Source organism: Magnolia sinica, chromosome 2, assembly GCF_029962835.1.
Source record: "Magnolia sinica isolate HGM2019 chromosome 2, MsV1, whole genome shotgun sequence".
In the NCBI taxonomy this organism is placed as follows: Eukaryota; Viridiplantae; Streptophyta; class Magnoliopsida; order Magnoliales; family Magnoliaceae; genus Magnolia; species Magnolia sinica.
Window position 1 is genome coordinate 13,792,287 of NC_080574.1, and position 12,329 is coordinate 13,804,615.

General features: G+C 43.7%; 1 pseudogene; it reads left to right on the plus strand.

Annotated features, from left to right (window-relative positions):
• The window catches only part of LOC131223940 (uncharacterized), a 49,726-nt pseudogene that overhangs the window by 13,123 nt on the left and 24,274 nt on the right, over nucleotides 1–12,329 (plus strand).

Consider the following 12,329-nt stretch of genomic DNA (forward strand, 5'->3'; position numbering starts at 1 on the left):
CCCAAATTAATCGCCCTGATCGCAGGATAGTACCGGCAGTACATCCAAGGGTCATTCCTGAGGAAGGGGGTTCCAGTGAGGAGGAAATCGACGACATAATCTTCTAACACCCCAGACATGGCGGCGATCGAGTAGATCGAACGGATCGAGAATTTAAGATGAGGGTTGATACTCCTAGCTTCAATGGCCAATTACACATTGAGGATTTCCTCGATTGGCTTTCTGAAGTTGAACGATTTTTTGACTATATGGACATCCCTAAAGCAAAGAAGGTTAAGCTTGTGGCCTACAAGTTGAAAGGAGGAGCTTCAGCTTGGTGGGAACAACTGCAACTCGGGCGAACCAGGCAGACGAAAGTACCAATCCGCACTTGGCAACGGATGAAGCAGCTACTATATACCCGATTCCTCCCTAGCGATTACGATCAGGTATTATTCCAACAATACCAAAATTGTAGACAGGGTAGTCGGTCGGTGAGAGAATACGCAGAAGAATTTTACCGCCTAGCGGCCCGTAACGATTTGGTCGAGACTGAATTGCAGCAAGTCGCCCGATTCAATGGTGGATTGCGTATGGCTATCCAGGATCGGGTCCAGATGCAGTCTGTCTGGACGATGAATGATGCGATCAAGTTGGCTACTCGGGCAGAAGCGCAACTTGAACGTCCTAACACACGGACCTATCCTAATGCAAGGATCTCTGTGGCAGGTCTGCCTTAGGGAACTGCACAGCCTAAGGGGAAGGAGCCCGTAGGAGCACGCACTCAACCTCCTACGTTTGAGAACCGAGATCAGGGAAGTGGGCAAGCTAGACCCCAAAAGGGGCGTATCGACTGCTTCTGGTCCAAGTAGAATTCCAAACCCCTATGCTCGGCCAAGGCCCGATAACTACTATCGTTGTGGCCAACCGGGCCACCTATCAAATACTTGTCCTCATCGAAAATTAACAAACCTCGCCATCAATGATGGTAGTGCTGATAACGCTTATGAAGATCCAGATATTGAAGAACAGGAGCATACCACCGAGGACGAGGCAGATGATTTAGGTTAGATTCAGCAAGATCACGGCGAGTCGCTCGTCGTGAGGCGACTATTATATACGCCAAGAAAAGAAGTACATCCACACCGGCATAACATCTTCCGCATTAGGTGTACGGTGAATCGAAAGGTTTGTAATGTGATTATTGACAGTGGGAGCAGCGAGAACATCGTCTCCAAGGTTATGGTGGAAAAATTGCAATTGAAGACGGAGCGTCATCCTTCTCCCTATACAATCGGTTGGATCAAGAAGGTCAGCGAAACAAAGGTAACTGAACGGTGCACGATATCCTTTTCAATTGGCAAACATTATAAGGATGAAGTAGTATGTGATGTGGTTGACATGGAAGCATGTCACATACTACTCGGTCGGCCCTGGCAATTTGACCGTGACGCCACTCATAAAGGGCGAGATAATATATATATCTTCGTCAAGGATGGCCGGAAGAACATATTGGCCCCTATAGATCCAGAGGGACCACCTGAAACTTCTAAAGTGGAGGGTCATTTTCTCTTAACCATACGGGACTTCGTGGAAGAATAAAAGGAAACAGGACAGACTTATGCATTAATTGTAAAATGGGAAGAACTCGAGCCTACCAACATCCCTAAAAGACTAAGGCCCCTGCTACATGAATTCAAAGAAATCTGGCCCGATGACCTTCCCGATGAGTTACCCCCCATGTGGGATATCCAACACCATATCGACTTTGTCCCTGGGTCCAGTTTACCTAATCGTCCCCATTATCGAATGAGTCCGAATGAGTGCGAGATTCTGCAGGGACAAGTAGAGGAGTTGATCCGCAAGGGTCTTATTCGAGAGAGCATGAGTCCATGTGCTGTACCAGCTCTATTAACTCCAAAGAAAGATGGGAGTTGGCGCATGTGTGTCGACAGTCGAGCCATCAACAAAATCACCATAAAATACAGGTTTCCTATACCACGGTTGAACGATATGTTGGACATGCTAGAGGGTGCAAAAATATTCTCTAAATTAGACCTAAGGAGCGGCTACCATCAGATTCGAATACGGTCGGGTGATGAGTGAAAAACGGCCTTTAAGACCAAGGAAGGATTATACGAATGGATGGTCATGCCCTTCGATCTTTCGAATGCGCCTAGCACATTTATGAGATTGATGAACCAAGTTCTGAAACCTTTCATTGGGCAGTTCGTTGTGGTTTACTTCGATGATATTTTGATCTACAGTCAAGACGAAACGAAACCACCCATATGGAACACCTCAAGAAGGTCCTTCAAGTGCTCATTAAAAATAAGTTGTACCTCAATTTAAAAAAGTGTAGCTTCATGATTGATAGCCTATTGTTCCTGGATTTTGTAGTCACACCCACGGGCATTCGGGTGGATGAGGAAAAGGTGAAGGCAATCAGAGAATGACCGGTTCCTACAAATATTCACGAAGTGCGAAGTTTTCATGAACTGACGACATTCTATCGTCGATTCGTGAAAAATTTTAGTACCATTGTGTCACCAATCACAGATTGCATGAAGAAAGGGCAGTTTCAGTGGACTGACGAAGCCGACAAGATCTTTACCGAAATCAAGTGCAGATTATCCACGAACCCGGTTCTTGTACTTCCCAAATTCGACAAACTTTTTAAAGTCGAATGTGATGCCTCATATGTCGAAATTGGGAGAGTTTTGTCTCAAGAAGGTAGGCCAGTAGCCTTTTACAGCGAGAAACTTAGCGATGCACGTAAGAAGTGGTCTACATATGAGATCGAGTTATACGCGGTGGTCCAGGCACTGTGGCACTGGCGACATTATTTGATTCAAAGGGAATTCATACTTTACACGGACCATCAAGCTCTCAAATTCATTAATAGTCAAGCTAACATTAACCGTGTGCATGCTAGATGGATCTCGTTTTTGCAGGAATTCACGTTCGTACTAAAACATAAGTCAGGGCAACAGAACAAAGTAGCTGATGCATTGAGTCACCGTGTAACTTTGTTGGTCACAATGAGTAATGAGGTTGTCGGGTTCGAGCGCCTCAAAGACATATATGCCAATGACGACAACTTCAAGGACGCATGGGTCAGATGCCAAGGAGGTCACCCTGGCGACTTACATATGCAAGACGGGTTCCTTTTCAAGGAAAATCGACTGTGCATCCCAAACAGTTTGCTAAGGGAACAGATAATCCAAGAGCTACATGGAGGTGGCTTCAGTGGACACCTTGGGCGAGACAAGACACGGGCTCTTGTGGAAGAACGATATTACTGGCCGCAATTGGTACATGATGTGGGAAAAGCAGTCCAATGTAGTTATGTTTGTCAGACCTCTTAGGGGCAATCTCATAATACGGGCCTTTACACTCCGTTACCCGTGCCTGACGGCCCTTCGGAGGATTTATCTATGGACTTCGTGCTTAGTCTCCCACGAACACAACGCGGCATGGATTCGGTGTTCGTGGTAGTAGATCGTTTCTCCAAGATGGCACACTTTATTCCATGCAAGAAGACTCTCGATGCAACACACGTGGGGAATCTATTCTTCAGATAAATTGTGCGGCTACATGGGGTTCCCAAGACTATTACTTCTGACCGTGACACGAAATTCATAAGCCACTTTTGGCGGACTTTGTGGACTCGATTTGATATACGACTTCAGTTCAGCAGCGCCTACCATCCACAGACTGACGGTCAAACTGAGGTTGTAAATCGCACGTTGGGAAACCTCCTTCGATGTATTTCAGGAGAAAAATTGAAGCAATGGGATTTAGCCTTGTCTCAAGCGGAGTTTGCATTTAACAACATGGTGAACCGCTCGATAGGAAAATCCTCGTTCCAGGTTATCTATGGACTAGTACGTCGCCACACACTAGACTTGGTCCCTCTGCCCAAGCTCCCAGGCATGAGCATTGCAGCGGAACATATGGCTGACAAGATCATGGGCATTCATGCGGAGGTATAAACCAAGCTACATGTCTCGAACGAAAAATACAAAGAGCAAGCGGACAAGCATCGGCGACAAAAAGTGTTCGAGGTGGGCGACCAAGTAATGGTCCATCTGCGCAAAGAATGATTTCCGACCGGAACATACAACAAGTTGAAGAATAAAAAGATTGAGCCAGTACCAATCATCCGAAAGATCAATTACAACACTTATGTTGTTGATCTTCCAGATGACATGGCGATCTCACGGACTTTCAATGTCGCGGACTTGTTCGAGTATCATGAACCAGCGCATCCTCGAGTTCTTTTGAAGTGGAGGGGACTGATGTAGAGCGGGTTGCGGACAGTTTCATGGCCAAGATGGATCAGAAAAGGCCCGGTCGACGACAGAAGTGATCCGGACCATCGGACCTTAGATCGGGCATATCTTGCAATCCGGGATGAATTATCTGACGTAAAATATATGATTTTGGGGTAGAACGAGCTACTTTAGCCAACCAACCCAGCTATGCTGGGTTACGCAGCCCGGAATTGTGAAAAACCCCTTGATCGATGGTCGTTTCCCTGTTTTAATTTCGTTTTTACTATAAATAGTAAGTTTTAGTTTGATTATAACTCTTCATCCGTCGTGCTTTAGGAGTTGCGCCCAACGTGAAAAGAGCTTAGAATAATTAGGAGAATGGTTTGGTGAAGCCAAATAGGACACTTACTATTTTTGGCCGAAAACCTTGCGCACTAGTAGACATCACGACTGTCTATAAATAGTAAGTTTACTATTTATAGTAAGTCGCGGATTCTAGGAATTTGAGTCGTAGTTTGATTCTAATTTCTTTCCCATTGCTTGGTATCCTTATTTAAAGGGTTGTGAACTCGTTTTTAAGGAATCATCAATCAATTTCGATTTTATTAGAATTTATTTCTATTTTCTACTTTCTTTCCTCGTGGATTCGAGAAGTCTCTGTGAGGAGTCCAGAGAAGTTCCGTGGATTCAGAATAGTTATCTTCTTGAGGAAGACGGTGCTCGACCTCACGTCCTCCCTTGCGTCAGTGTTCTTTTGGAAGCCCAAGTTGTTGGCTCACCGAAGTCAGACACGATGCCATTGTTGCGGCTGAGGAACACATGGGCGCGCTCCCGGTCAGGCATGACGTTCGCGCAGTCTTTCTGACGGCTGCTTACGAGCACTGCCTCACAGATCTCATTATTGTGATTGTCGGAGAACAGGATCAAGTATGTCTCGCTGTGATCAGTCACTGCATTAGTGATGGATGTCATCTGCCTGCTTTAGCACAAGCGATGTGAGTGGCGTGCCAATGGCTTTGAGAGTAGCTGATATGGAAACATTAATAGATTTAGGCAGAGGCCGGAGCGGGCCAATTTGGTTGAGCCAGCGTTGGATGTTGGAGATAATCCTGACAACCAGAATATCGGAACCTTCAAATCGGACAGCGTTTCTGGCCCTCCAAAGTTCCCAAAAGATGAAAGATGGGATGAGGCCCTTAAGGGGCAATCTCTGGCACGTAGAGGAGGCATTGGTCCAACAGTTGAAGTAGGGGCAGGCCCGTTCCCTTGCCTTCTCCCCTCCCCCCCCCCCCCGAGAAGTCTCTGTGAGGAGTCCAGAGAAGTTCCGTGGATTCAGAATAGTTATCTTCTTGAGGAAGACGATGCTCGACCTCACGTCCTCCCCTACGTCAGTGTTCTTTTGGAAGCCCAAGTTGTTGGCTCACCGAAGTCAGACACGATGCCATTGTTGCGGCTGAGGAACACATGGGCGCGCTCCCGGTCAGGTATGACGTTCGCGCAGTCTTTCTGACGGCTGCTTACGAGCACTGCCTCACAGATCTCATTATTGTGATTGTCGGAGAACAGGATCAAGTATGTCTCGCTGTGATCAGTCACTGCATTAGTGATGGATGTCATCTGCCCGCTTTAGCAATGTGAGTGGCGTGCCAATGGCTTTGAGAGTAGCTGATATGGAAACATTAATAGATTTAGGCAGAGGCCGGAGCAGGCCAATTTGGTTGAGCCAGCGTTGGATGTTGGAGATAATCCTGACAACCAGATTATCGGAACCTTCAAACCGGACAGCGTTTCTGGCCCTCCAAAGTTCCCAAAAGATGAAAGATGGGATGAGGCCCTTAAGGGGCAATCTCTGGCACGTAGAGGAGGCATTGGTCCAACAGTTGAAGTAGGGGCAGGCCCGTTCCCCCCCCCCCCCCCGCGACGAGAGGAAAATGTGGTCTATGAATTCGATTCGGGGCATGGAGGTTAGAAGAGCAGCAGTTACACTTGAACGCAATGGAAACCCCTCTTATTTAAACCATTTCGATCTTTTGAAAAGTTGACGCTTTTACTTTAGTCATGAATGACCAATCGTTACCTTTTTTATATTTGATACGAGAGTTGTACTGGGCATCTCCTATCATAGGGGTGTGTCTCACTGAGACGTTTAGGATTTTCTAGGCTCTGGTTCATATCATTTTAAAGCGGCTTCCAAAGTGGAAAGCTTTTCCATTCTTCTGTATATAGCTGTTCATTTCCATCCTAGCCGTTTATCAGATGCTTCTCATCGAGATAAAAGAACTCTCTAAAAGGCAGCCTAGCCCAAGACAGAAGCCGACCACACTACCTTTTTTTTTTCATGAGTGATTTTAAGTTGTTAAATACCCATGGTGTATGGCCTCCCTAAGTTTTGGATTCCTGTTTGTTTATCTACAAGGTGAACATGAGGGCACACGTACCAACGGAGTCGATGTCACACACAAAACAAAAGCCCACAAATGTTGGGTGTTTTATACACGAGATGTGTGTTTCATCAAATCCATTCATCAAGCGTGCCCGACTAGCTAGAGTGAAATATGCTGCAAAATCCTGAGTCAAACTACTCACGTGCACGGAGTAAACATAGAACTCTCAAGCGTGTGTGTACCTGGCTCAAGATGTATGGTAAATTTGATAATTCTGAACACCTGTCCAGATGGAGTAGATTTATACATAAGAACATGATGGGCGCTACAGAAATCCAGTGTTACACCGGCTGTGTTTCCAGCCTTACCATGTGAATACTGCTGGGAGTTGCAGATGTGGATTGTGTCTCACGGGAGCGGATTGGATACTGAACGCTTCAGTAGCCAAAACGCTACTGAAGTGACGTGGTGAAATTCAATTGGTTGAATGCCATGAGCGTGTTCCCTCACAATTAATGATCTTTCTTTGGAGTTCTGTTAGACGTCTCGAGCAAATAAGGGGTAAACGTTATTTTCAACTCATTTCTTTTCTTCGCTCCCCCCAGTGAAGTGAAATCACCACTTTTCATGGGCGCCACCATGATGTATGAATTGTATCCACACCGTCCATCCATTCCGTGATATCATTTTAGGGCATAATGCAAAGACTGAGAAGGATCCAAATTTCAAGTGCACCCCACCATAGAAAACAATAGAAATTGAATGTCTACCATTAAAACCTCTTTGGGCCATAGAAGCTTTCAATCAGGCTAATATTTATGGTTAATTTACCTTATTCCATGTCTTTTTTAACTTATAAAAAGGTTGGATCTCAAATAAACATCATGGTCGGCCCTAGAAAGGTTTCAACGGTAGCCGTTAGCTTCTACTATTTTCTGTGGTGGGGTCCACTTGAACTTTGGATCCGCCTAATTATTTTGCTCACTCCCTAAAATGATCTCTCCAAATGGATGGATGGTGTGGATATAACACATACATCATGGTGGGCCACCATGATGTATGTGTTATATCCACACCATCCATCCTTTTGGAGAGATCATCGGTGGCAAGACTAGTTACCGTCTGGTTCAGTAGCCAACCGGCGTCCCAACTCTATTTAATTTAAAGAATTAAAAGTCCCATTCCCTGCAAATTACGAAAATGCGGTCACATGAGTATTAAAAGTAGTAACATGTGTAAGTGGCACCCACCGTAATGTTTTTGATAAATCTATCCCGGCCATCAGTTTTTCTAGATTATGTTACAACATAAACCTAGCAATGATATTGATCCAAACTTGTAGTGGGCCACACGATAGGAAAAGGTGAGTATTAAACTTCAGCCATTGAAATATTCAAGTGGCCACAAAAGTTTTGGATTATGTTAATGTTTTTATAATTTCAGTTCATCCCAGTAAGAATGACCTCATGAGCCATATGGATGACATATATAAATCATGGTGGACCCAGGAAATTTCCAACCACAGGAATTTCCCCACTTATTGTTTCCAAACCGTACGGCCCACATGAGTTTTAGATCTGGCTCATTTTTTTTAGGGTTATCAGATGATATGAAAAAAATGATGGACCGAGTGGATTTCTCACAAATATCATTGTGTGCCCCACCTAGCTCGCCGTCGAAGGAAGTTCATGCGGACGGCTTTGGCCGCAATTGGAAACGAACTGGAAACGAAAGCGGGTTGGCTTCTGAACCAGACGGATGTTACGTCACCAAGTTCTTTGGGCCTACCATGATGTTTGTGTTGTATCCACACCATCCATCCATTTGAAGAGATCATTTTAGGGAGCAAGCAAAAGAATTAGGCAGATCCAAAGTTTAAGTGGACCCCACCACAGAAAACAGTGGGAGGTGACGGCCACCGTCGAAACCTTCCTGGAGCTAACTATGATGTTTATTTGAGATCCAACCTTTTTATAAGTTAAAAAAGACATGGAATAAGATAAAGCATAAATATTAACTTGATCAAAAGCTTTTATAGCCCAGAGAGGTTTTAATGGTGGGCGTTCAATCTCCATTGTTTTCTACAGTGGGGTGCACTTGAAATTTGGATCTTTCTCACTCTTTGAATTATGCCTCGCGAAATGGATGAACGGTGTGGATACAATACATACATTATGGTGGCGCCCAAGAAAAGTGGTGAGGTCACTTCAACAGGGGAGTAAAGAAAATACAATGACTTGAAAATAAAGTTTATGGTCGAGTGCGTGCACCGGCAAACGGAGAGATACGTCTAACCGAACTCCAAGGAAAAGATCATTAATTGTAAGGGACCATGCTATTAGCATTCAACCAATTGTATTTCACCACGTCACTTCAGCAGCGTATTGGCTACTGAAGTGTTCAGAACCCAATCCACTCCCGTGTCTCAAATGGTCTGGTGCCAATGAATAAACGCTCCCTTCGCGTGACAACCTGTAGTAAAAGTAATAATCCAACACAATGAAGATAGAGAACCACATTGATTGCAGTGTAATTGTGTTTTGTATTACAATATATTCCAAATACAAGCTATTAAACCAGCCTTGACAACACCTGCGCGCTAATCCTGCTGCTTGCATGAAATCCACTCCGTCTATCAGGTGTGCCCCTCCATCTTAGGCTTTTTATAAAAAAAGAAAAAAGAAAAAAACATCCCTTTGTGCAGCTCAGGTGGGCCGAACCACAGGAAATAGCGAAGAGGATGCAAACAACATGTTTGTGTGAGGAGCCCACCTGGGTGTGTATATTCTATCCAATCCGTTAATCAGATGCGACTCACTAGGATAAAAGGGCACTGTCTATAATAGACATCCTGATAGAGAACTCACGCCGGCCGCATCACGTGAACTTGAGATTATAGGTGTGATTTTAAATTGTTCACCTGTGTTTTTGTCGACCTGAGTTTTAGAGCTCACTAACTTCTTATATGATTCCACGCACTTCGTGGACGGAGTGGATTTCTGCATAAATAACACATTCGACCCCATGGTGGTCAGGTGTTGTACCGGTACATACAACATTTTTTTTTTTTTTTAAAATAATAATAAAATAAAAATAAATAAATAAATTCATTTAACATATATTGCTTTACAAAAACCTGGACATTTCGGGCCTCCCCAGACCAAGATCAGGGGGGAGCCTATCATAATGCCTTAAAACGGCCACCTACCTATGACACAAACTTCAGGAACCCTTCCTGGATTTCCTAATGGACCTCAAGCCCACCTTATCTAGCAAAATCAAACCCCGGATCTGGGGCAGGAGGACTGAGTCCTGACGGAAAAAGGAGTATCTGCCGCTCACTTCCCAGGCGGGCCAAACCATCTGCCCGAGCGTTCCCTTCTCGCAAGACGTGGCTAAAGAAAACTGCCCTCTTTATTTCAGCTTACTAATCCTGTTGGAACAGTGCCTCCAGATCTAGGCCGGACGAGAATTTCCGATGAGCAGGTCCACCATCATCTTTGAGTCTGACTCCACCGCTATCTTAGTCAGCCCTTGGTTCCAGCAAAAAATGAGCCTGTCCCAAACCTCTGTCAGCTCTACTCTGTTGTTTGTTCTCATCCCATACCCTACCGAGAAAGCAAATAAGAAGTTCCCTACGTCACTTCTGCAAATTCCACCTCTTCCTGACAGACCTGGTTCCCTCGGGCCAACCCATCTATGTTCAGTTTAGCCCACCCAAATGTCGGCTTTGTCCACCATACTATCTGGTTTTCTACTCTTAACGGACTCGGGTCCGGCATCCCCAGCTCCCTCAACATCAACTCGCTGGCCGGATGGCGGTACTGGGGATTCCAGTCCGGATGACGTTGTGTTCTGGGACATGGTCAGACTTGTCAAGTCGACAATTAAATTTGACTTTATTGTTATAACTGAAGTGGGCATGGGGTGGCTAGTCTTATTCTCCCAACACGTACGTTCCGATCTGGCTCATCACCGACGTTCATATAGCGCACCCCACCCTTTGATCACATCAATTGGGCTAGACATGCAAACTAAAATGACAGTTAGAAGGAACGAGTAACGATCGGTATGCAGCCTGCGTACCCGGGTAAACCGTAGGTCCTGATTTTCTTGGGCACAGAAACTACAGGTGGGACTCACAAATGAAGAACCACGTGCTTCTTCATGGCACGTGTGAAAGATTGTTATTAGAAATCCGATAATTACGAGGACAGCCATAGCAATCAACGGCTCATCTCGAAAAAACAGTACTTGTATTGTCTACTTTCACTTTCCAACAACAAATATTATTAGCCTTAAGATCCGTATTCTAAAAAGATTTATTCCGTAATCGAAAATGATCATTTGCAACATCTCATCTCATTAATTTGAGGTAACTCATCTACTGTACACATATGTCGCATAAGTAAAACCCATAGATGATGACTAAGGCCCTGTTTGTTAAATCTGTAGTCTAAAGATCGAATTCGAAATCTGAAGCCTAAATCTGAAATCTGAAGTAAAAAAACTTGTTTGATAATTATAACTGAAGTCTAAAAGTTAGGTACTAGATTTGAAATAAATTATTTGTTAACAAACATATCTTAAATGTCTGAAATATGTTAATTTGACACATTTGCCCCTATCTCTCGTTTGAAAATGTTTTACATTGTAAAGAAATTATTTTTTATTAAATGAAAATAAAACTATTATATTTAACTCAAATAAACTAAAATACTTAATAAAAAACTAAAATATCATCATAAGGCCCTCAATTTCTCTTAACTGGGAGATTTTCACTATGTTATATAGGATTGAACACAAGTAGCAATAAAACCTTCAAATAAGGCCCACCTTATATTTATATGCTATCCAAACCGTTTATAAGGTCATTCCCAATTGGATGAAGTGAAAACATATTGATCCAAAACTTCTGTGGCCTATTTAAGTTTATTTTTCATCCAACGTATTCATAAGGTCACAAATACCTGTATGAAGAGGAAAATAAAAATAAAAATCATATTGATCGAAAACTTTTGTGACCCCAAAAAGGATTTCAATGGTAGACGTTCAATCCCCTATTGTTTTCTGCAGCTTATTTTTCGTCTCAAGCTTTAATATGAGCTCACCAAACAGATGGATGGTTTGGATATAACACATACCTCGTGATGGGACCCACAGAACCCGCTGACGGCAATACAACTGCTGGTGTGAGGTACACCAACCAATCCGCATCCTACTTGGACACGGATTGGCTACTGACAGGTTGAATAGCGAGATTCGCTACTGAAGTGATGTCATCAAGTTCCAAGAGCCACTATGATGTTTGTGGGTCCACTCTGATGTATGTGTTTTATCTACACCGTCCATCTATTTGGAGATTTAATTTTAGAGCATGCGTTAAAGAATGAGGCAAATCCAAATATGTAGTTGACCCCACCACAAAAAACAGACGCAAGATTGATGCCTACTGTTGAACCTTCCTAAGGTTCACTGTGATTTTTATTTGAAATCCAACCGGCTCACAAGTTAACACAGACATGAAAGAAGGGTAAAAATAAATATCAGCTTGATCAAAAACTTTTGTGGCCTATTTAAGTTTTTAATGGTAGGTGTCACTCTCCCCACTGTTTTCTATGGTGAGGTCCATTGGAGATTTGGATTTGACTCATTCTCTAGATCTTTATCTAAAATTATATTACCAAAT